We start from the raw sequence: 26800 nt of genomic DNA, 5'->3' as shown, positions 1-26800 counted from the left end.
GAAAGGTCCCCACAGACTGCCTGAATTTTGGGCACGTATCCTCCACCCCCGGGTAAATAATGGACAGCCTATGAGGAGTATAATACACTCTGTACAAGAACTTTAGTTGCACAAAATGATCCTTAGCTGAGATCATTAGTGGGATGTATTGTTGCAGACCCACAGTCCAATCCTTCTCTGTCAAGGCAGGGATATTTTGTTGCCACATATTAAACAGTCTGAGCACTTTAGAGGTGTCCCTGCACGTAAGTCTAAAATAAATGGAGGACAACGTCTGATCAATATTGGTGGCCGTGAGGAGGGATTCGAACGATTGAGTAGCAAAAGCCACCCCATCAGGAAATTGCACCTGAGCAGCATGTCTGAGCTGCAAGTACCTAAAAATTATCTAGGGAGGGAGCTGAAATCTACGCTTCATCACTACGAACGAGAGAAGATGCCCCTCACTGAAAATATGGTGCAGCGTCCGAATCTCATATCTAGCCCAGATCTGTGGATCCGGGACAGATCGGAAATGCAGTAAGGAAGGGTTACCCCATAGTGGAGTATGCAGAGAGACACTGCCCGGGACATTGAGAAACCTGCTTCCATGCCGCAACTTTCTCTTTTATGAGGGTAGTGACTAAGGAGCTGTATCCTGGGCCTCTGTACATCAGGTTGCTAAGTTCTGAGTAGGAGCCCAAGAGTGATGCCTCTAATTTAACCACCAGGTTAAATATATCTTGGGCGAACCACCACCTCACAGTAACCAGCACTGCCGCCCAATAGTACTTCATAAAGTTGGGCAAGGATCACCCCCTCCTCCTTCAATGAGAGCCCCTAGTGTATTCCTAGCCACTCTAGGGGTCGAACATGCCCAGACAAAGGAGGTGATAGCCTGATCAAGTTTAGCAAAAAAGGCATTAGGAATAGGGACTGGGGTGTGACGGAAGACATAAGAACTTTGGGAGGAAGGACATTTTAATTAGATTCACCCTCCCTACCAGGGTCAGTGGGGGAGCTTTCCATACCAAACAATGCTAAAGAAATTGTTGGAGGATAGGATATAAATTATCCTCCAGGTAACGCTTTGGGTCATTTTGAATATGGATCCCCAGGTATTTAAATCGTGACATCCTTTGGAGCGGAACCAGTGAATTTGCTGGTGGAGTCACATCAGTCAAGGAGAACAGGAGCGATTTGTCCCAGTTCACCCTGATACCCAAGAAGGAGCCAAAGCAGTCAATAATAGCGGGAGCCGCCGTCAACAACTGCTGGACATCTCGGAGATAGAAAAGAGTGTCGTCGGTGTATAAGGATACTTTTTCAACCAGTGGGGGTAATGGAATACCCTGTACCTCCCCCGAAGTTCTCAGAAGCACCGCCAACGGTTCAATAGCCAGCACGAGGAGGGCTGAGGGGACAACCCTGCCTGGTGCCTTGGTGGAGGGGAAGAGGGTCTGACAAAACACCATTTGTACAGACTCATGGACAGGCGCCACAGGCAGTCAGTGGGGGCAGGACTCACATTGAGTCGCAGCAAGATGGGCTCGTGGTCAGATATGCTTCTAGGCAGTATGGAAACCTCTTGTACCTTGGCAAGAACAGGGCCGCTGACATAGACAAGATCAATACATGACATGGCCGTATAAGTGGCCGATTGACAAGTACCGTATAGCTCCTCACAAGGGGATTTTTCCATCCCCAGAGATTGAACGTGAAAGCCCACCTGGAAAGCAGGGATTCCACAGCCGTATCCAGAGTTAACCTATCCAGATTAGGATAGGGGGGCATGTTAAAATCATCTGCTAAAACCACATTATTAGTAGAAAAGTTTGCTATGAGTTGTGAAATCTTACAGTATGTAACCCTGTCAAAGACATTGGTGGAGGAATATAAAACCCCACCACCACCATAGGTACATTCGCAATGGCAGCATGAAGAATCACAAATCTTCCCTCAGGGTCCAGATGCAGGTCCACTAGTGCAAAAGAAAGGGATTTTTACACTCACCCTCCTGGCATAGGAAGAATAAGCGGCGTGATAGTAATGCCCCACCCAGGGTTTTTTAAGGCTTAGAACACGGCTACCAGTAAGATGAGTTTCCTGTAATATACAGACATCTGGGCGATATGTTTTAAGGGAATTAAACACCAGGGAACATTTAATACGGGAGTTCAGACCCCGGACGTTTCAGGAAACGAAGGTTAAGGGAGCCATAGCCAAGAGAGAAAAGTTAGTGTGTGCTACAGCAACAGTGACATTTTCAAAGAAAATTGCCAGCAAAACTACATTCATTGACAGCATATTTAACCACTTCAGCTCAGGAAGGTTTTACCCCCTTTCTGACCAGTCCATTTTTTTGCGATACGGCACTGCATTACTTTAACTGACAATTGCGCGATTTTGCAACACTGTACCCACAAAAATTGGTATCTTTTCTTTCCCACAAATAGAGCTTTCTTTTGGTGGTATTTGTTCACCTCTGTTGGGTTTTTTTTTTTGCGCTTTAAACAAAAAAGACCGCCAATAGTGATAAAAAACCTATATTTTTTACTTTCTGCTATAAAACACATCGAATAAAAAAAATTGAAAACATCTAATTTCTTCATCAGTTTAGGCCAATTTGTATTCTGCTTCATATTTTTGGTATAAAAATCCCAAAAAGCATATATTGGTTTGCACAAAAGTTATAGCATTTACAAACTATGGAGGTTATTTACGAAAGGCAAATCCACTTTGCACTACAAGTGCAAACTACAAGTGTAAAGTGCACTTGAAATTGCACTGAAAGTGCTCTTGGAAGTGCAAACGCTGTAGATCCGATGGGGACATGCAAGGAAAATAAAAAACAGCATTTTAGCTTGCACATAATTGGATGATAAAAACAGCAGAGCTTCCCCTCATTTCAGATCTACCCCTCAGATTTACAGCGACTGAACTTCCAAGTGCACTTTCAGTGCAATTTCAAGTGCACTTTGCACTTGTAGTGCAAAGTGGATTTGCCTTTCGCAAATAACCCCCTATGGGATAGATTTTTGGACTTTTAATTTTTTTATTGTTTTTACTAGTAATGGCGATGATCATTAATTTTTTGCAGGACTGCAACATTGTGGCTGACAAATTTGACACTAACTGACATTTTTTGGGGACCAGTGACACCAATACAGTGATGGGTGCTAAAAGAAAATGCATTGTCACTGTATAAATAACACTGGCAGGGAAGGGGTTAACATCAGGGGCAATCAAAGGGTTAACTGTGTTCCCTGGGTGTGCTTTCTTACTGTGTAAGGGATGGACTGACTCGAAGAAGACATATCTGTGTTTCTGATTAGCAGGAATCACAGATCTATCTCTCCCTTGCTGACAGAGTGATTGGCTGCCTTGTTTACAGAATGGCAGACAGCCATTCTGTTTCTCCAGAAAACTATTGTGGGTGGCTGGACCCGCTGATCGATTCCCACCATGTCTAATCACAGCGGGAGCGCGGCTTCTTGGCATGTGTGCGCCCCGGAGCCAATTGAGGAAATCGTGTACAGGTAGGTGATTTTGCACTAAAGGGCCACTCTGCTGCAGTATATGTATGTGGGGCTGTCCTTAAACGGTTGGAAAAAAAACAACAATGACCTCTCCAAAGGTCGCCAAAAATACATAGCAGACCCTTGGAGGGGAAGGAGTCTGTGTACTGTTTTTTTTTTTTTTAATAAGCTGCCAGTGACATGCCATTTTATCATTTTCTAGCAATAATATTTTTCTGACACCCCCTTGCCTATTAGCCCAGAAAATTGACATTTGTAATTTTTTAGATTTGTCTCCCATTGAATTCCTGAGTTCCACAGCCAAACTTTAAAGTTCTTTTAGCCCGGGTTCACACCTATGCGAATTAGAGGTGCGTTTCCGCACCTCTAATTCGCATAGCAGGAGAATGTGACTGGCTCCCTATGGAGCCAGTTCACATATCTCCGGGGCGGCTGCGGTGCGCACTGCACAAAAACGCTGTGCGTCTTTGGCTGCGTTTCAGGACCGAATTCAGGCATAGAATCGGCCCTGATTTGTCCCTGAAACGGTGAACAGGGACGCACAGCGCTCCTGTGCGATCCGCAGCCCGTTGTGGTGTGAACCCGGGCTGAAACCCTGCTGAAACCAAACTCAGGGCAGTTCGGCTTATCACTAATCACTCACTACTGCCAAAAAATGAGTACATGGTAGTTTCATTTTGGACTGTCTATTTGTATAAGTTTCATTAGAGTGGATGATTCCTAGGCATTCAACAGATTTCTAAGATATTCTGCTGGCTTGAATCTTGTCAACTAGCATCAATGGGGACTTGCTATTCAGGAACATATACTCAAATTCTTAGGATTTGCCATTGACATTATTGAAGGCATTTGACAAATTAAAAATATTTTAAAAATAAACATTTTGACTTATAAAAAGTTCTTGTAGCGCATGATAAATCAAATTATGTTAAGAGAAATATTTAATTCAGGTAACCTTTAATAAAAAATGAAGCCAATGAAGTGGTACTAAAGAACACATTCTTCTTTGAACTTTATCAAAAGAGATTCTTTTGAAAAGCTATGTGATATGTGCAGAAAATTTTGACTGATGCTTTGGCAAAAGATGATTCAATGTAATTAATCTAAATACAGTACTTTGCATGTGTGCTGAAATTGCATGTTTCAGTTGAAATTCTGATTTATGTCTTAGGTTCATTTTTAATATACAATTATGAAATCTGTCAGATATTTTTATTGGGAAAGGTGTCATAATTTCCTACTGTGCAAATTGTATAAACTGCAAGCAGCTTATATGATTTTCTCACTATGTAGCTGTACATAATATGCTACTTAAGTTGTTCGGATGACAAGTGCTTTTGACAAGGAAATAATAATGTATGGATCCTATAGAACAAACATTTTTTTAGTTCTCCCATTACAACAATGTCACATCTTTAGTCTCGTACACAGGATCAGACTTTCCGCAGACAAAATCTCTGACTTTTATCCGAAGGCGTGTGCCTGGATTATGTCTTTCATGCAAACGGCAAGGAATTGTCAGCCAACAAACACGAACGTACTGATGTACTACATAGGTTTTTCAGCTCTTTAGCACCACCCTTTAGGCTTCTGCTAATTTCGTGTTAGTAGAAGTTTGGTGAGTGTTGATTTGTGCTTTTCAGTTTGCGCTTTTTATTTTGCGCTTTTCAGTTTGCGCTTTTCAGTTTGTGCTTTTCAGTTTGTGCTTTTCAGTTCGTTTCTGAATGGCCGTTCGTCAACCAGACATGTTGCGAAATTGAAGGAGATAACATGTTATTTATTATTGGCCTTGGAGTTATTGCTTTGACCCAAGTCCATCGTGACCAATTATGTCCTATGCCATTGCTGCGGGAGCTCCAGGAGAATAAGCCAGATGATTTTCAGAATTATGTCCGGATGACGGACCCCTGCTTTCACCTACTCTTGGCATTGTTGACTCCCTATATTAAGAAGTAGGACACATGCATGAGGCTTTTATTTTATTTTTTGGTTAAATAATAATGATTTGATTTGTTATATTTTTGGATGCATAGAATGCACTTTTTGGTTAAGTTCTATTGACAGATAGCATGTCTAATTTTGTTTGTTTTCTTTTTTTAATGCACAATAAAAAAAATTCTGTAGAATAATACTTGGCTGTGTTTTACTTCAAATGACAATTTGGGAGTAGGCAGTTACATTAAAAAAAAATACAATGTAAAATTGACAAGGTACACCGACATAGTTGTATCTTTGAGCTTAAAAACTACGGGATAATGGTGTTGTGGTAACTTGCCCAAATAAAAAAAAAAAAAAGCATAATAATATTATTCTTGATATCACTAGAAAAAAAAAATGCCTTTGAAAATGTTTTTGCAATAACTCCATCAGTATCACCAGCAAGGCAGCTTTATTATGATCCCATTAAGAAGAAGAGAATTGAGCGCTGCATTTCTAGATTTCATAATTTGCCGCGTCACAATTGTTAATCCTCCATTACGAACGCTAGTTTACAAGACCGACCGCTTCTGGCTCATCCTTGCTTCCGAGCATGCGTGTTTGTACTTTGGACTTTTGTCTGACAGATTTGTGTACACACGCTCAGAAAATCTGACAACAGACATTTGTCAGCGGAAAATTTTAAAACCTGCTATCCAACATTTGTCTGCGGAAAATCCAACAACAATTGTCCGATGGAGAATACAAACGAATGGATTTTCCGCCAACAGCCTGTCATCACACATTTTCCGTTGGAAAATCTGATCGTGTGTAGGAGGCTTAAGAGACATGTATATAATTGAAATCCATTTAAGACTGCACTGCACTGAAAAAATTAAAATTATGGGCAGATTGGGTGGATTGGTTTACTAATCTCCTTTACTAAATTGTGTCGGCAAACAGTAACAATTATTTAATAATCAGCATTGTCTTTATTATGAGCAATTAAATCAGTTAAAAGTTGTGAGCGATCTAGGCTTAGACTTCTATATTTCCTTAATTGTTTTTCTCTCAAATAAAAAAAAAAAAGTTTTGAACCTAATGAGGAAGCATTTCTGTTTCACAAGATATTGAGATTCTTGCCCCATATATACCCCCCCCCACACACACACACACACACACGCGTGCACACACACACGCACACACACCATGGCCTTAAAGCTAACAGGTATTGGATTGGCTAATGAGAGTTAAGAACAAAGACTCTATTGAAGCACAGGCTTACCTTTGGTGGTCCCATTGTACACTCTGGTGCTTAGAGGTAAACTACTAAGTGGTCATTTGGACCACCTTTTACCAGTTCACTAATACCATCAAACAAGCTAAATATTGACCAGGCAGAGTGGACAATAACATTTACTTCCCAAAACATGGAAGGTGTAGATTTTTCATGATTTCCTCATCTTAAGCTACAATTCATTATTTGTAACATCAAACCTAGGCAACACTTTTCAAAACAATAAAACACATCTCTGGCAGCATGTTAATCTATAAAGAATGTTTATCGCCTACTCATGTTTTGTGGGTTGACCATGAACTTGACTAATTGTGCGTAAATTGCTTACATTATAAAACAATTTACAAGTGGAAGATTATATACTAAGTCTGAACATATTATATTAGAGGATTTTGTTCTGTCCTTGAAGAAATATAAAACACAATTTTATGGTAGTAGGTCAGATAAGACTTCTGAGAGGAAGTCCAGGACAGCTGCAATTACCATTTACTGCTGAGAGTCTAAAGAACGAGCATGAAAAAGAAACAAAAGGTGGCAAAGAAAGGCACCACATGTCATTTATAGATTTGTAAGATAAAGTGTTATCCATTTTATCCTTCAGATTGTAGCATATAAAGCACATCATTGTTTCCTAGTTATTTTACAAACTTACAAAAAAGACAGACCAGACTTCATGTCAATTGCGTCTTAGGAAGCGTTCATTCATATTAGCGCAAAAAATAAAAGGGAATGGTTTGTGTGGTTCAAAAGAAGAAAGGAGAATAAACAAAAGAAACAAGTCCTTTTTTTGTACACTGTTTTGACATTGCAAATATGATTTTTTTTTTTAAATTATTAGGACATTTTGGAGAAAAGCAGCTACATGGGTGGTATGTCTAATACAGAACATCCCCAAAGAATACCTGGCGAGAATATGATTTTTTCTTTCTTTTTAAATCTCTAATTATCTGAGATCATAAAGTGAATCAGAATAACTTTGTGCCTAATAGTGGTACTTCCTGTACAGCTACAATAACTACTGGCTTACTTATTTTTGTAAATGCATTTAAGGTGAACCCCCGGCACCCAAATGTGCAGTGGAAATACATATATTTACTTAGCAAAGCATTTGTATTTTTATCCATCCATCCCTGAGATTTATGCAGCTCTATCACAGAGAAGGTGCATGGCACAATTTACAATGAAAAGTTTACAGCACCAACCTGCTGACTGGACAGGGAAAAAGCAGCAGCACACTGCTGATGGGGTCATCCTTCTGCTCACTCCCTGCCTTCTCCTCCTTCTTGTCAGAAGATTTGAGTGCAGTACACCTAACTGGCTTCCAGTCTTGGCCATCCCTTTCCTAGTCTAAGTGCTGCTGTACAGGAGAGTGGTTGATGTCAGGTCAAATACAGGCACCTGCACTGGTCTTGTAAATAAAGAATACAATGAATGATATATTGGTAAACATACAGAGCTACGTTATTGTTTTTCTTTTATTTCTACCTAACATTCAATTTTAACTCGTTTGAATGGCTTACACCAGGGGTCTCAAATTGGCGGCCCTCCAGCTGTTGCAAAACTACAAGTCCCATGAGGCATTGCAAGGCTGACAGTTACAAACATGACTCCCACAGGCAGAGGCATGATGGGACTTGTAGTTTTGCAACAGCTGGAGGGCCGCCAGGTTGAGACACCTGGCTTAAACAGTAGATCATCCAACATGTTCAGTTTCCGCAACTTTTTTCTCACATCTGAGAAATTTTAAGGCAAAAACATTTATAAAAGATTGCCACGGGAGCCACTGGTTCCAAAAAAGAGTTCTAGCTTGAAAAAGAACAGCAGTTACATAAGACTTCTACTCTTCTTCTCTAACAACTGGCTCACCACTCTTCCTGTTGGCTGCCAGGTGTTCTGGTGCCAATGCTTCCTCTCAGCCTTTTGGGGGCAGAACTAGAGGAAACTTCCAACTGCCTACAGCCCAGTGATCAATATGTTGTATGCTAGCTAGGGTGATCGTGGTACATTCCCTTGCTGCATTGTATGCAGTACTTATAAAGGATCATCCTTCTAGTCTCTCCACTCCACTATGCAGATGAATTTATACAGGTCTTCAGGGGTTCATTGTGAAGCAGTGGCCAGAGTTAGGGAGGGTTATGGCAAATACCTACTCTGAGCAGGCTGTGGCTGACCACATGAGTAAAAAAAACAACTTTGGGGGTTTTAATTTAGAATAGGTCAGCAGGACTAGAGAGGGTGGAGTAGTGAACTATCAATGAAACTACCCTTGCCTCCTAAGACTAGGTCTTCTAATGAAGACCTCATGCTACCCCAATAGGTGAACATGGCAAAGACGTTTTGTGGTCTGAAATTGAAAAAGTGGTTTACTGTACATAGAATAAAAGATGCAAAAACATTTTGCTTAAGAAGAAGAGCAGGAAAGAGTCAAGCGAGTGGCAATCACCATGGGTTTTATAGTGATAGAATTGAATTAATTATTATTTACAGTTCCTGCTGATAGTAGGACCTCATTTATGTGTCTGATAGTGTGGAAACTTGTATTTTCAAATAAAGACGATGACTGTAAACTAAAAGCTTCAGTCTCTTTTATTTGGAGGTTATTAATAATAATTATTATAATTTTTATGAATAGGGACCATGACTGTATTTACCATAATATGACTTGAAGGTTCGTGCCTGGGAGTGGTGGGTGGAACAGCACCAAGCTTTAACATTTACAGACTGACTGTTATTATTATTGTTTTACGTCACTGAGTTTCACAAATGTTGTGCTGCAGACAGCATCAGAGCACTGCACTCAGGATTGCCTGAACAATGATAACTGACTTGCTAGCCAGATCAGAGTCATTTAGGCTGGAGGTCATGAAGGAAAAGTGGAAGGTAAGCATGATCAAGGAAGAAGCTGAAGGGCAGGGTGCACAGCAAGCAGAAGCAGAATTCTAGAAAAGTCTGAGTCAAACCTGAAAAACAATCAGCAAGCATGAAATAGCCAGACAAGTATCAGTACAAACCTTTAAATGTGCTGACCTCAATTCAAGCACAACAGATCGAAGCCAGGTATGGAGCTGCAATGTGACCACTTACATCTTAGTACCAAGGAACATCCTAGAGATGGCAGAGGAGAGCAATTAGATCAAGTCTAAGCTTCCCATGAAATGCAGCAGAAAATAATGTATTAGCCGATAGCCACCTGAAAAGTGCAAACAATGTGTACACACAGATCAGCGTTGCCAACCATCAGTATTTTTACTCCTGCTCCTGCTATTTTTCTCCTGCTAGTAAATGCCAGTAACAGGAAAAGGTTGCCAGTTAAAAATATGGCTGTGAAGCCCGGCCAAGACCACTTGGGTGCCTGCTCCAGGGTGCTCAGGGATCGGGTTTGGCAGAAGGTGGCGCCTGAATGTGGAGTGTGATGTCATGGTGTAAGGGAGCTGAGCAGAGGGGCCAGAGCCTCGCGTGTGGGTCTGGTCTGTGGGATGGGAGCAAGGCAAGCCAGGTGTGGGACTGTCAGTGCTGTTTGGACTGGAGTGTGTAACGATATCACCTACTGGACACACGACAAGCTGTAGCTAGTGGCCATGTTGTTTGAGAACCTTAGTGGAGCCATAACAGCTTGGCTAACAGTTTAACATTAAAGTAAAAATCTGAACTCTCTCCCTACTCCCTGGTGTTCAGGAATTCATAGTTTTATACTTCAATGGAGCTGTTATCTCAACAGAGAAGACTGGACCAGGCTAGGTCTGTAAAAACAGCTAATGTCGGCCTGGCAGGATGTCCAGGCCTATCATAAAACTGTCACCTTCTCAATTCAGAGAACCAGCAGATACCGGTTGTAAATACTTTAGTGCGCATAAAGTTTAAACAGTGGAATGAGTATGAAATTTCAGCATGTTTCATAACTTCCAAAGTAATAATAGCACAGCTATAATATGGACATATTTAGTTTCCTCAGATAATTTGTAAAATTTCAAGTCCAGACACCCCTATGTCAGGTCATATGGGAAACCACTGGTACTCCTTATTCCTCCTAGGTAAACTAGACATTGGAGACATGGTATGTTTATATCTGTTTTGAAGGAAATTTCACGCTGAACAGTAATATGGATATTTGCAGTCTGTAAACAGTAGAGATGCAGAGATATGAATATGTATCATAAAGTGTACCTGGGACATGGTCATGAGTGTAGACACCTCCCAGCAAATAACCCCTAAACAAGATGACCAGACGATTGGACAATGGTCGCTGTCAACACCCCTTTGATCTGACAGAAAAGAGGAGCTGCCAAGACAGTGGTCAGTTCTTTTACCATCCAAGCAGGAACATCTGCCAAGTTTGAGAACCGATTATCCAGCTCATCAATCGAACTCTGATCAACCCTCGGACATTAATTGCAAGTATTCTTCTTCCCCGATTCTACCTTATTTCTTTGTGGCTGTATATTGTCGTTATCTCTTTGAAATATCTTTTTTCTGTAAATGTTTTATTTGCACCAACTTTAAACCCTTATGTTAAAAAGTGTTAACCTTGTCTCTAAAGCTCTTAATGCAAGCTATAAACGAACCTGCCTCTTGAAGAGCGCTACTGTTGTAGAGTAAGGCCTCTGAGCAGACCTGTCTGTGGTGGCAGTGTGTGTTGCAGACGCTTATTCTTAAATCATAATTGGTATTGCTAAAATTACAAGTCTCCCCCGGATCGGTCTTTTAAAAGGGGGGGGGGGGTTTGTGGCAGTTAAAGGGTTAATTTCATAATTAGCCTAGTGACAATCGCTCTCAGGCTGCTGGCACCTAGATTGTGGTCCCGCAAGCTGGAAAATCTTTGTGCTGGGCGCAGCTGTGAGTGGCATTGTTACGTAAGTGACAGCATGGTGTGAGGTTGGCCGGTCCTTCATCTCGAGTTAGCAAGGAGGGCAGGGATCTGACACCCGCATTCATCACAGAGTGGACTGAAGGGACCACCTGACGTGGAGAAAAACTGTCACTGTGACTCAGGAGGGGATGTGTCCTGTTGGTGAGGAGTCATCATCATTTGTGCTGATGCACACTGCTTACAGTGTCACTGTGAGAGTCAATTTCATGCATGTGTGCCTGCCCTTTCTAATTTATTGCCCTCATGAGGCCTATCCCCAAGCTACTTAAAATATCCAAAATAAAATTAGAAATATGTTTTTTTCCTTAATATCTAGCTTAAATAACATTGCTAATTGCATATTGTACTAAAAGTATAGTGAGAGTAAATTTTGCGTGTCGTGTCAGTAAATTTCAATCTTGTAGGTTGGTAACACTGACGCAGATAGCTTTTTACATGTTTTTCCCCCTCCCGATCACCTATGGAGATCTGTAGCTAAATTCAACAAATAATAATTAACTAGTGTGATTTACTAGTACAGCTTGAACAAAATGGTTTCATTATTACATAGCTTTTTCCAGGGCAGCTGGGTGTCTGAATATAGACCTGATAGTGGTCAGTCAAAAGATTGTTCACAACATTGGAATATACGTAGTTGCTTTAGGCTAATGTACTTGCACATTTTATTTCCACTGGGTTGATAAATAATTCTGATAGTTTGCAATTATGTTAGCTTTATGATAATAAATTTACAGTTCTTATCTCTCATGAGCAGACATCAAGTAACTGAGTACAGACACAGTTTGCATTTTGACACCCAGAAATTAGCAAACTGACTGCAAATCTGTCAGATTATGAATATCTTTTAGAGGTTAGTTAAGAAAAATCCTGTGATTTGGAAGTGAACTCTATCATTTACTTGACCAAGTTAATCTGATTAAGGGCCACTTACCAGTTTACTGTAAGTCTGTGAAGGTTCCTATTTATCCAGGTCATGGCATAGTATAGTTAGTAATAGTTAGTCTCATTCAGCTGAACTTGTTCTATGATGTTGAAGTCATTACCAAGCCACTTCTTCAGTTCCAATGTAAAGCTGGGTAAGCTATGAAACATCTGTGACATTACAGAACAAGTTAAGTTGGATGTAACTAACTACTCCTAGTTTACTATAAGCACAGCAATCAGCACCCCCTCTCAAAGAGCAAGGTAAAATAATTATTAGTAAGGACTACTTTTCAGTGTACCATAAATACAGCATTTAGCACCCATCCTCCCCCACTTCCCAAGAGGGAGCTCTCTTTATTCAGCGAGTCTCCCAACAGAAATTCTGTGCACCAAGTTAGCCTCTGGAACACCTTTAGTCACTTGGTGAGATCCAGTGAGACCTTGCATTTCAGATGAAAGAAGTATATGGGGGGGGGATCCCTTGTGAATCTCCTTAAAAGGAAGTAATATACGTACCTGTTTGGTAGTACCCCTAAAGCAGTGGATGTCATACATAGCCCCTGTGGCCTGCATTCTCTTCCATTGCCAGAGGTGAACTGATGTGTGATTGTTTAGGCCACTTTACCAATTGACTCGTGAACTAGGTTCATAAGTGAAGTGAATTGCCACTTGTGTCAGGTCACCTGGGACCAGGTGACAGATGCACTCTGTAGGAGTCGGAAGTGCACCGCTAAGGTAGTGGACCCTAGGACTGACAGCTGCGGATTGAACCCTGGATGGTTCAGGAAGTAGGTCTACAGGATAACTAACATGGATCCCAGTGGGAGCTAGAGCATAGATTCCCCAGAGCGCGGAGTCTAAGAGCCAGAGCCTCTAGTGGTGAGGATGGACTGCGCTGCAGCCTGGCTCCAGGTCACGGCCCCCAGGGTCTCACAGCTCACGCTCACCGTAGACTACAGGAGAAGAGGAAGGAGGCAGCAGGCTGGAAAGACAGGGAAGTAAGGGGTAAGCCAAAGGTCAGGGCGACTAGCAGACAAGGATAAACATAACACGCCAAAGGTCAGGGTAACAAGCAGACAGGGAGAGCTGAGAACAGGCCAAAGTCGGTAACAGGAATCAGATGTAGGAAGCACAGCAAGTACACACGGAGGCTAACACACAATGGAACACACAATGGTTGATCAGCACTGCTGGCTTGCAGTGCACAGGTTAATATAGGGTTCCCTAATAGGGCCTGGGGTGGGGCCATGCTTAGAGGAGAGGTTAAAAAATCAGTCAGGTGAGAGGCAGCTGGTCTTCAGAGATGAACACATGGAGACAGGTAAACTAACAGAGAAAACTCTATTGCATAACCATGACAACTTGTCAGTGAACCATGCTCAAAGTAAGCCTGTTGGATTCACTGTAAATTCAAGCTCATCTCTGGAACCTGGTAATTTGCCGAAGATTCAGTTTTATAATTCTATAGTGTACATACAGTTATTTACACCAACTGTACATGGTTCATGCAGTTCTGGAACCCCAGCAATCTTTAAAAATACTTATATGTGAATCTTCTGTTTTTATGTAGGTTGTTTAACTAAACTGAAATCAAAAATAAGGCAAAAACAAAAGCTCACAGACTAATATAGTAAGAACCCCCTCCTCTGCTCGATACTTATGTGTAATTGCTGGCATGAAAGCCTATGCTACTATTTTTGCACCTATTGAGATGTTGGCCCAGCATAATTCTCCCTCAGTCCCACCTGACTGCTGAGCACAAAATGGTCAACATTACTATATATAAGAGCAATAAGGGTCAATTTATGAGATAGAATTGGAGCACTCTTGCAACAGAATGGTACGTAATATAATGGTATTTCAAATAAAATGGTGCTGAGTAGCATAAATACATTTAATCCATTTAAATTCAGCATACAATAAATGTTTTGTATTCTTACCACCACGGTACTCTTTGTAAGTCTTATACCTTAAGGCCATTAGGCTGACCTTGAAAGTGAAAAGAAAGCTATCTCGGTAAGCTGTTTTATTAATCCCAGATTCCATATTGTCTAATGTAATGGTGGAAATATGTTTTTGTTTACGATTTTAGAGGACTATGAAGGACATAATAGTGACTACCTTGACAAACTCTCTAATAGAATCATAGCTGCAATGTTTATTTGTACCAGATCTTCAGTGGTCACCACTTTCACTATATTTTGTTTTATATATTCTTTTCCTGCAATTTACTCTTTGTGTATAACTTTAGTTCTTTAATGGTTTCTTATAAGGTGTACTGTACGCGACCTTGTTATTGATTTTCTTCTTTGTTCATGGGTATCTTTATCCTGTTAAGAAAACACATAGCCAGTCAGTTGTATCTTATAGTCTTGTCTTTGTGTGCTGATTATTTTGTGGTATTTTTTCTGATTAAAGTGAATTGAATTGAATTGAATTTTTATTTTGCATTTGAAAATGTAGCCTGTTTCTGTCTCGAATAAATGCCAGTAATAATGCTGGTGCAGTTTTCCAATATCCCCGATCACAATATAAAGACTTGTAAATATTGAGTCCGGATAGGGATATACAAAAATGTTGGAAAGCTTTTTTATGCTGTAGAATTTTTTTAAAGGTAATCTTTACTGTGTTTTAGTAAGCACTGTAGGAATTAGACTTAATTTAGATGCAATAAACATCCAGTTTTTTTCAAATAGAACTTTATGCTAGGAAATAAAAAGGGGTGAACTTTAACCACTTGCCGACCGCCTAACGCAGATATACTGCGGCAGAATGGCACAGGCAGGCAAAATCATGTACCTGGTACGTGATTTGCCTCCTGTGGGTGGGGGGTGCATCACGCCCCCCTGTGTGCCCGAGGCAGTCGGCATCGTTAGGGGACCGATCCGTGCTGAGGGGGAGGCCACTCATTCGTGGCCACCACCTCACGATCGCTCCCAACGAATGAAAATCTTCCTCTGCTGCTGTAATGTAAACAGTGGCAGAGGAAGTGATGTCATCTCTCCTCGTGTCGGTCATTTCGTTCCGGCGCAGAGGAGAGAAGTCATCCAAGTAAGTGCACCAACACTACACATTACAGTAGAACACTCTAGGCACACATATCACCCCCCTGCACCCCCTGTCACAGTGACACCAATAGCAGTTTTTTTTTTTCTGATTATTGCATTGGTGTCATTTGTGACAGTTAAAAGTAGTAGGGCAGTTAGTGTTAGGCCCCTTTAGGTCTAAGTAACCCCCCTAATAAAGTTTGAACCCCTTGATCACCCCCCATTGCCAGTGTCACTAAGCGACCATTTTTTTGATCGCTGTATTAGTGTCACAGGTGACGCTATTTAGGGAGGTAAGTATTTAGGTTCGCCGTCAGCATTTTATAGCGTCAGGGACCCCCATATACTACCTAATAAATGGTTTTAACCCCCTGATTGCCCCCTAGTTAACCCTTTCACCAGTGATCACCGTATAACTGTTACGGGTGACGCTGGTTAGTTTGTTTATTTTTTATAGTGTCAGGGCACCCGCCGTTTATGACCTAATAAAGGTTTAACCCCCTGATCACCCGGCAGGTGATACAAGTTAAGTTTTAGGGTCAGATAGGGTATGCGTCACCCCAGGCAGCGTCAGGTTTGTGCCAGTACCGCTAACACCCACACTCGCAGTATACACCTCCCTTAGTGGTAAAGTATCTGTACGGATCAATATCTGATCTGAACAGATCTATACTAGCGTCCCCAGCTGTTTAGGGTTCCCAAAAATGGAGTGTTAGCGGGATCAGCCCAGATACCTGCTAGTACCTGCGTTTTGCGCCCGGCCCAGCCCAGCCCACCCAAGTGCAGTATGGATGGATCACTGTCACTTACAAAACACTAAACAAATAACTGCAGCGTTCGCAGAGTCAGGCCTGATCCCTGCGATCGCTAACAGTTTTTTTGGTAGCGTTTTGAATCAGTCGCTAACAGTCAGGAGCTTTTTTTACCTGTGAATCTCACTACTGTACCACTAAATTTAGAGCCCGAAATGGCAAATCGAAGGTACAGTAGTGAAGAGGCCTACACGTTTCTGAGCATGACAGATAGTGAAGAGGAAGTCACTCAGCTGTCAGATTCAGGCTCAGAATACGATCCTGTAGACGACAGCAGCTCCATGACAGATAGCTCTGACGACAGAGTTGTGGTCCCTGCCAAGGTCAGGTGTACCCGACCCCAATCTTCTTCTGCTGTTGAGGTGCAGGAACCGCAGGTCCCTCGTATGGACCAGAACAGTACTAGCGCCGCTTTTCCTTCTGGTGAACTGCCAAGCAACAGCGGCCTAGTACACCCCGGTTGTAGTCAAACCAGCACTGCAGTAACATTTGGTGATGTGGCGAGTCCCATAAGTGAAGTTCAAGCTGGTGAGGTGGCAAGCACAAGTAGTGTCCCGCTGCCACCATAGTGCCCCATAGTGCCCTTCCTGCTGCATTTGCCAATCCTAATTGGGAACCCACCACTTCTGCAGCACCCGTACTTCCCCCATTCACATCCCCAACCAAATGCAGTCGGCTGCATGAGAGGCATTTTCTTTATCACCTCCCGAGTACCCCTACCCAACGAACCCCCCAAAAAAGATGTTGTGTCTGCAGCAAGCGCGGATATAGACGTGACACCCACTATTATTGTCCCTCCTGTCCTGACAATCCTGGTCTTTGCATTGGTGAATGTTTTGAACGCTACCATACACTAGTTGAGTATTAGCCTAGGGTACAGCATTGCACAGACTAGGCACACTTTCACAGGGTCTCCCAAGATGCCATCGCATTTTGAGAGACCCGAACCTGGAACCGGTTACAGTTATAAAAGTTAGTTACAAAAAAAAGTGTAAAAAAAAAAAATAGTTGTTGTCTTCTCTTTCTCTCTTCTCTCTCTCTCTCTCTCTCTCTTCTTCTCTCTCTCTCTCTCTCTTCTTCTCTCTCTCTCTCTCTCTTCTCTCTCTCTCTCTCTCTCTCTCTCTCTTCTTCTCTCTCTCTCTCTCTCTCTCTCTCTTCTTCTCTCTTTCTCTTCTTCTCTCTCTCTCTTCTTCTCTCTCTCTCTCTTCTTCTCTCTCTCTTCTTCTCTCTCTATTGTTCTGCTCTTTTTTACTGTATTCTATTCTGCAATGTTTTATTATGTTTTATCATGTTTGCTTTTCATTTATGTATTTTTTTATACTTTACTGTTTACTGTGTTTTATTTTTAACCATTTTTTTTGTTTTCAGGTATGCCATTCAGCTGCAGCACGTATTTATTTATCTTGACAGCAACAGCGTTTGCTCCCACGATACATAAAGCCATGACTCCAGCGCTGTCGGAGGTGATATATGCCGAAGCATAGGGGCAGAGGAGCGATTTGCTCCTAACTTTTGGGGCGGATGCCCCCATGCTTCGGCATATATAAATGGTGCATGTATGCCCATCATTAGAAATGGGTGGATGAAGGGAGGTATTCTAATGGTGGGCATACCCACCGATCAATCTCTATTTTTCATTCAGCCCACAGGCTGCATAAAAAAAAATTACAATATATGCCCAACAAGGACCAGCAACGTACTAGTATGTTGCTGGACTTTGAGTGGTTATACCAGAATGATGCCTGCAGGTTTAGGTATCATTTTGGTATCATTCTTTTCAGCCAGCAGTTGGATTTCATGTAAAAGCAATCCTAGCAGCTAATTAGCCTTTAGACTTCTTTTACAAGCAGTGGGAGGAAATGTCCCCCCCCCCCCCACCGTCTTCCATGTTTTTCTGTGGCTCTCCTGTCCCAACAGGGAACCTGAGAATGCAGCCGGTGATTCGGCAAGCTGACCATAGAGCTGATCAGAGACCAGAATGGCTCCAATCATTTCTATGGCCTAAGAAACCGGAAGCTACGACATTTAATGACTTAGATTTTACCGGATGTAAACAGCGCCATTGGGAAATTGAGAAAGCATTTTATCACACTGATCTTGGTGTGGTCAGATTCTTTGAGGGCAGAGGAGAGATCTAGGGTCTAATAGACTCCATTTTTAAAAAAAAAAGAGTACCTGTCACTACCTATTGCTATCATAGGGGATATTTACATTCCCTGACATAACAATAAAAATGATTAAAAAAAATAAAAATGAAAGGAACAGTTTAAAAATAAGATAAAAAAGCAAAAAAAAAAACAATAAAGGGAAAAAAAAAAAAGAAAGCACCCCTGTCCCCCCCGCTCTCACGCAAAGGCGAACGCAAGTGTTGGTCTAGCGTCAAATGTAAACAGCAATTGCACCATGCATGTGAGGTATCACTGCGAAGGTCAGATTGAGGGAAGTAATTTTAGCAGTAGTCCTCCTCTGTAAATCTAAAGTGGTAACCTGTAAAGGCTTTTAATGGCTTTTAAAAATGTATGTAGTTTGTCGCCACTGCGCGTTTGTGCGCAATTTTAAAGCATGTCGTGTTTGGTATCCATGTACTCGGCCTAAGATCATCTTTTTTATTTCATCAAACATTTGGGCAATATAGTGTGCTTTAGTGCATTAAAATTAAAAAAGTGTGTTTCTTCCCCAAAAAATGCGTTTGAAAAATCGATGTGCAAATACTGTGTGGAAAAAAAAAAATAAACACCCACCATTTTAATTTCTAGGGCCTTTGTTTTAAAAAAATATATCATGTTTGGGGGTTCAAAGTAATTTTCTTGCAAAAAAAAAAATATTTTTTCATGTAAACAAATAGTGTCAGAAAGGGCTTTGTCTTCAAGCGGTTAGAAGAGTGGGTGATGTGTTACATAAGCTTCTAAACGTTGTGCATAAAATGCCAGGACAGTTCAACCCCCCCCAAATGACCCCATTTTGGAAAGTAGACACCCCAAGCTATTTGCTGAGAGTCATGTCGAGTCACACCTCTCAGCAAATAGCTTGGGGTGTCTACTTTCCAAAATGGGGTCATTTGGGGGGGTTTTGTGCCATCTTGGGATTTTATGGCCTTCGAAGCTGTGATAGGTAGTGAGGAGTGAAATCAAAAATTTACGCCCTTAGAAATCCTGAAGGCGGTGATTGGTTTTCAGGGCCCCGTACGCAGTTAAGCTCCCAAAAAGTCCCACACATGTGGTATCCCCATACTCAGGAGAAGCAGCAGAATGTATTTTGGGGTGTAATTCCACATATGCCCATGGCATGTTTGAGCAATATATCATTTAGTGACAACTTTGTGCAAAAAAAAAAAAAATAAGTTTGTCATTTTCCCGCAACTTGTGGCAAAATATAATATTATTCCATGGACTCAACATGCCTCTCAGCAAATAGCTTGGGGTGTCTACTTTCCAAAATGGGGTCATTTGGGGGGGGGGGGGGGGGTTGAACTGTCCTGGCATTTTATGGCCTACAAAACTGTGATAGGTAGTGAGGAGTGAAATCAAAATTTTACGCCCTTAGAAATCCTGAAGGCGGTGCTTGGTTTTCGGGGCCCCGTGCACGGCTAGGCTCCCAAAAAGTCCCACACATGTGGTATCCTCATACTCAGGAGAATCAGAAGATTGTATTTTGGGGTGCAATTCCACATATGCCCATGGCCCGTGTGAGCAATATATCATTTAGTGACAGCTTTTTGTAATTTTTTTTTTTTTGTCATTATTCAATCACTTGGGACAAAAAAAATAATATTCAATGGGCTCAACATGCCTCTCAGCAATATCCTTGGGGTGTCTACTTTCCAAAATGGGGTCATTTGGGGGGGTTGTACTGCCCTGCCATTTTAGCACCTCAAGAAATGAGATAGGCCGTCATAAACTAAAAGCTGTGTAAATTCCAGAAAATGTACCCTAGTTTGTAGATGCTATAACTTATGCGCAAACCAATAAATGTATGCTTATTGACATTTTTTTACAAAAGACATGTGGCTGAATACATTTTGGACTAAATGTATGACTAGAATTGAGTTTATTGGATTTTTTATATAACAAAAAATAGGAAATATCATTTTTTTCAAAATTTTCGGTCTTTTTCTGTTTATAGCGCAAAAAATAAAAACCGCAGAAGTGATCAAATACCCTCAAAAGAAAGCTCTATTTGTGGGAACAAAAGGACACAAATTTTGTTTGGGTACAGCATTGCATGACCGCGCAATTAGTAGTTAAAGCTACGCAGTGCCAAATTGTAAAAAGTGCTCTGGTCAGGAAGGAGGTAAAACCTTCCGGGGCTGAATTGGTTAAGAAACAACAGAGCCACACACCTTTCATTATACAGATTTCCAGACCACATAACTGATTTTACAGTCACCATGTTACCTATTCCTCCCTTCCCCTCAACTACTCAAACGTGTGGCTTTGAACATCTATGGCAAACAGACTGCAGATTCTTAACAGAGCATCAGCGTTACACTGCTGACTTGTTCTATGTGTTACCACAAACTTTAAATTATGTAATGCCAGGAACCACTAAGGGACTCCTGCATTTCTTTCTTTATGGTCAGCAAACCATTTGAGAGAGGCATTGTATGTAATAAGCCTTCTGCCCTATCAAATGTTATAGGCTCTCAAGAGCCCATTTTATGGTCAAACACTCTCTCTAATTAATGGCATATTAATGTTCCCTGGGGGTTATCTTTTTGCTAAGGATGGCCGCAGGGTGTTCCTCCCCATTTACCATCTGTGACAAACTGTTTGCAAGTCCACTTCTGATACATCAGTTTGCTTGACAAATTTCTGAAAAAAGTTGGGTGTAAACAGTACTAGACATCTACATAAGGCTGTTTTCAGTTCCTGAAAGTCTCTAGTTCTTGGATTCCGGGGATCAATGTAGACATTATTCATTTAATGTGATTTTTCAGAGGAGCTCAGAAACCGACAAACTTTGGTAAAAATCTTCAGATGTAACCCAATAATCTGTCCAATGATCTATCCTGGCACCCCTAGGCAAAAAAGAGGCGTGGTTTACAAACTCCAGGATAGTTGCATCAGGATGCATATATTACCCATGGAGGCAAATGCAGTGGGGACCAAAGAAGTTGGGAAGGTGTAGGATGTTAGTTCCCCTTTTCATTTTTACTGAGAAGGTAAGCTATCACTTTAAGTCAAAGTACACTTATGTAAAAATGGGGCAATGACCTAAGCCCATTAAGCCTTGGGTAGTCTCTCTCCATATGCCACTCTATTGAGTTTTGCAAGAAAGGCCTCCACATTATCATCAGGCATTATCTTTGTAACAAGTGCATGCACCTTTGCTCTGCAGTAGTATCTCCTACCTGTGGTTACCTTTCAACCAAGATATTGATCTGTCTGTGCAGATACAGGTTGATCTTTTATGGCTCTTTTCTTGCAGCATGGGTAGAATCCACTGGAGCTCCTCCATATCTGTATTAAAGTAAATATGCTGCTTTGCCCTGTCCTGCTTTATATTTGCAAGAATCACAATGAAGATATTTACTTGACTTTCGTAAGCATAGATACATGTGCCTGGAATGCTTCTATATTGACAATAATACTATACATATTATACCCCTTTCAGATAGTTTTGTCATGGAAAAGACCATAGCCCATCAGAACATCTGATCAAGAGGGCACATTTTGCTTGTTTGGTGTTGACTTCCAAACTGGCCACCAATTTAACAGTTCATAATATGATGCGGTTTATTATAGATTGGTCTTTTCACTGATATTTGGATATGTTCCCTTTACCCTTCGATGGATATTAGGCTGACCATACATTGCTCCAATGCTGAGCAATTCCTGCTAAATTAGCCAAAATTAGAGCAGTTGGTGGCAAAAATAAATGTAAAAAATTATCAACCTGGACTGAACAAGAGAAAATGTATTGTGCATGGTTAGCGTATGTCCACGTGAACCAAGGAGCATTAAAGAATTCATTAAGTAAGAGTTGTCATAAAATAATTCAGTAAAGTAGGTTATCACAGCTTGCCAGTGTCATTCATATATTGCAAGTAGAAACTCATGCATAGATAAAGGCTAACTGTTCTGGAATTGTGTGTAATGGTAAAGCAGCTTACTACAAGAAAGCATTTGTTTAAAAAGGCCACATATTCACATTCACATATTTCTGTATATTCAGGATTACATCTGGATATTATTTTAAATGAAAATAAGCAATGGAATCATGACCTTTCTTGATGGCAGGTTAATATAACAGGATAAATATAGAATCTTTATTAGTATATATTCCGGGCAGTAAAATGTGTTCCATCTCGCCCCACTCCATCCCTTCCCCTTTTCCCCCATTTTCCACCCCCTTTTTTTACCTCAAGCTCCCTACCCATCCCTTCCCTCATCCTGCCCCCCCATCCCTTTTCTCCCCCCCCCCCCCCCCCACCACCACCATCTCCACCACCAACAAATCTCTCATTTTACTCCCTCTATGCCAATTTCTGCCCACAAGCAGAGATTTTGAAAGTATAGATCCACCTTTGATACCTCCTATTGTTGACATCAGTTGTGATGGACTTATTAATAGACTTATTATTCAGTTGTGATAGACTTATTATTGCTGTTTTAAAGCACCTGAACCCCCCCCCCCCCCCCCCCCGTTGCCTCATTTTGCTATTATTCCCTTTCCTGTATTGGTTTGTGCATTTCTGCTACAGCTCCTTAACTTTTTGCCAACCTGAACCTGGGTGGGGGAAACCAGTTACGCTCCTCCCGTTGCAGGTCAATCTATTTCATCCATATGGTGCTGCAGATGCCTTTTTCTTTTATCCCCCCCCCCACTTCTTATGCATAATGTTGTTACATTTCTCTGTTGAGCGATTTCACACTGTTTGCATTTTATTTCTCTGATTAAATGTTACTACTTGGCTAAAAGGCCTGACCTAAACTTTCATCTGAGGCAGCACATTTTCAGAATTGTTCTTACTAGCCGTTTTATAGTCCCTGAGCGTTCCACTGTGACCCCCTCCCTCAATCTCATTGACAGATCATAAGTCTGTAGCATTAAGCCACAACTCCCAGGGTTGGCAATCCAACCCTCAGAGATACAACACTGATTACCTACAACCTACATTGGTTCTCCGGGGTCTTTGCCGACTATTAGGCTTTTCCTCTTCCTTCCCCTTCTTTTTCTTTCTCCCTTCTCTCTCCCTGTCCCCTACCATTATCCTTGAGTTGACTGAGGAGGTACACCAGGGTGTATACCTTTTACGTCATCCATGACTTCTCTAAAGTTTACCTTATTATGCAGTGCTATGGCTCCTCTTAGAATACTGTCCCTCAATGTAAAGGGGCTTAACTCCCTAAACAAAGATGCAATCGCTTTTTTCCACTTCTGATCATTAAAGGCATCCATAGTTTGCCTGCAAGAGACCCATTTCTCCCAACACACAGCCCCCAAATTTTTCAGCGCTGCCTACCCTTTCAAGCCAACACTTAGACTAAGAAGATGGTCGTACTAGTAACCTTTCAGAGGTCTCTTTACTTGCACCAAGAAAATTAAAGATCCAACTTGGCATTTCCTCCTTGGGTCATTTACTCAGCAGTGTAACTGTTGAAACATATTATGCACCCAACTCCTGGAATTCATTGAACACCACCAGGTGGGCACTCTTATATTTTGGGAGATTCCATTACAGTTCTCTTCAACTTTCTAGACAAATCAGATTCGCTTTTTACCCCAATATAGTTCTTTAGGTTCTCCTGGTCTGATCTATCCGCTGTACTCCTGCAACTTTCTTCTGTGTTGACTAGGGATGAGCCGAACACCCCCCCGGTTCAGTTCGCACCAGAACCTGCGAACGGACCGAAAATTCGCACGAACGTTAGAACCTCATTGACGTCTATTTGACTCGAACGTTCGAAATCAAAATTGCTCATTTTAAAGGCTAATTTGCATGGTATTGTCCTAAAGAGGGTTTGGGGACCCGGGTCCTACCCCAGGGGACTTGTATCGATGCAAAAAAAACTTTTAAAAACGGCCGTTTTTTCGGGAGCAGTGATTTTAATGATGCTTAAAGTTAAAAAAAAAAAAAGTGAAATATTCCTTTAAATATCATACCTGGGGTGTGTCTATAGTATGCATGTAAAGTGGCACGTGTTTCCCGTGTTTAGAACAGTCCCTGCACAAAATGTCATTTTTAAAGGAAAAAATCTTGTTTAAAACTGCTTGCGGGTTTAATGTAATGTCGGGTCCTGGCAATATGGATGAAAATCGGTGAGACAAATGGCATGGGTACCCCCCAGACCATTACCAGGCCCTTTGGGTCTTGTATGGATATTAAGGGGAACCCCGCACCCAAATTAAAATAAGGAAAGGTGTGGGGCCACCAGGCCCTATATACTCTGAACAGCAGTATACAGGCGGTGCAAACAAGACAGGGACTGTAGGTTTGTTGTTAAGTAGAATCTGTTTGTAATTTTGAACGGGTACATTTTTAACGTGTTTAGCTCCAGCCAAAAAATCTTTTTTAAGCTTGTAGTTTTAGCTGAACACTGTGAGCAGGATGCACTGCACTAACTTGTAGCTTTAGATGAACACTGTGCAGAGCTCGCAAAAAAATAACTTGTAAGTTTAGCTGAACACTGTGAGGAGGACGCACTGCACTAACTTGTAGCTTTAGATGAACACTGTGCAGAGTTCTCACTACACTAAGGCCCCTTTCACACTGGGGTGGTTTGCAGGCGTTATTGCGCTAAAAATAGCGCCTGCAAACCACCCCTAAACAGCCTCCGCTGTTTGTTCAGTGTGAAAGCCTGAGGGCTTTCACACTGAAGCGGTGAGCTGGCAGGAGAAGAAAAAATCTCCTGCAAGCCGCATCTTTGGAGCGGTGAAGGAGCGGTGTATTCACCGCTCCTAAACCGCTCCTGCCCATTGGAATCAATGGGACAGCGCGGCTATACCGCGGCTATAGCCGCGCTATACGAGGGGTTTTAACCCTTTTTCACCCGCCAGCGGGGGGTTAAAACCGCACTGCTAGCGGCCGAATACCGCGGTAAAACCGCGCTAAAAATAGCGCTGTTTTACCACCGACGCCCCCTACCGCCCCAGTGTGAAAGGGGCCTTACTTGTAGTTTTAGCTGAACACTGTGAGCAGGACGCACTGCACTAACTTGTAGCTTTAGCTGAAAACTGTGAGGAGGACGCACCACACTAACTTGTAGTTTTAGCTGAACACTGTGAGCAGGACACACTGCACTAACTTGTAGCTTTAGATGAACACTGTGCAGAGCTCGCAAAAAAATAACTTGTAGGTTTAGCTGAACACTGTGAGGAGGACGCACTGCGCTAACTTGTAGTTTTAGCTGAACATTGTGAGCAGGACGCACTGCACTAACTTGTAGCTTTAGATGAACACTGTGAGAAGGACACACCACACTAACTTGTAGTTTTAGCTGAACACTGTGAGCAGGACGCACTGCACTAACTTGTAGCTTTAGATGAACACTGTGCAGAGGTCTCACTACACTAACATGTATTTTTTGCTGAACACTGTGAGCAGGACGCACTGCACTAACTTGTAGTTTTAGCTGAACACTGTGAGGAGGACGCACCACACTAACTTGTAGTTTTAGCTGAACACTGTGAGCAGGACGCACTGCACTAACTTGTAGCTTTAGATGAACACTGTGCAGAGGTCTCACTACACTAACTTGTAGTTTTAGCTGAACACTGTGAGCAGGACACACTGCACTAACTTGTAGCTTTAGATGAACACTGTGCAGAGGTCTCACTACACTAACTTGTAGTTTTAGCTGAACACTGTGAGCAGGACGCACTGCACTAACTTGTAGTTTTATCTGAACACTGTGAGCAGGACGCACTGCACTAACTGTAAATAGTCTAGCTGTCTAACTGTGGTACTAATAGGATCAAAAGAACACCAGCAATTTTCTTCAGGTAGCTGTAAATACTGTAACAAGACAAGCCTGCCTGTCAGTAAGAAGATAACAGGAACAGATCTAGCTAAACTGAATACAGTGTATATATATTTATGCAACACCTGGGATGCATATATATACACAATACACTGTAAGTGCAGCTAACTCACTGATTGTCCTGCCTAATCTATCTAACTCAAATGAAATGACACTGTCTCTCTCTCTATCTATCTCTCTTTCAACGCCGGAACACACACTACACAGGGCCACCATGCAAGCGGCCTTATATAGTGTGGGGCGTGTTCTAAACCCCCTGTGCCATAATTGGCCAAAGCCACCCTGGCTTTGGCCAGTTACAGCTCTCTCTACCGACGGCGCTGTGATTGGCCAAGCATGCGGGTCATAGTGCATGCTTGGCCAATCATCAGCCAGCAATGCACTGCGATGCCGCAGTGAATTATGGCCCGTGACGCGCCACACGATTTTGGCGCG

Source organism: Aquarana catesbeiana, linkage group LG01, assembly GCF_042186555.1.
Source record: "Aquarana catesbeiana isolate 2022-GZ linkage group LG01, ASM4218655v1, whole genome shotgun sequence".
Lineage (NCBI taxonomy): Eukaryota > Metazoa > Chordata > Amphibia > Anura > Ranidae > Aquarana > Aquarana catesbeiana.
The sequence above is the reverse complement of the archived record's forward strand: the minus strand, read 5'-3'. Positions refer to the sequence as shown.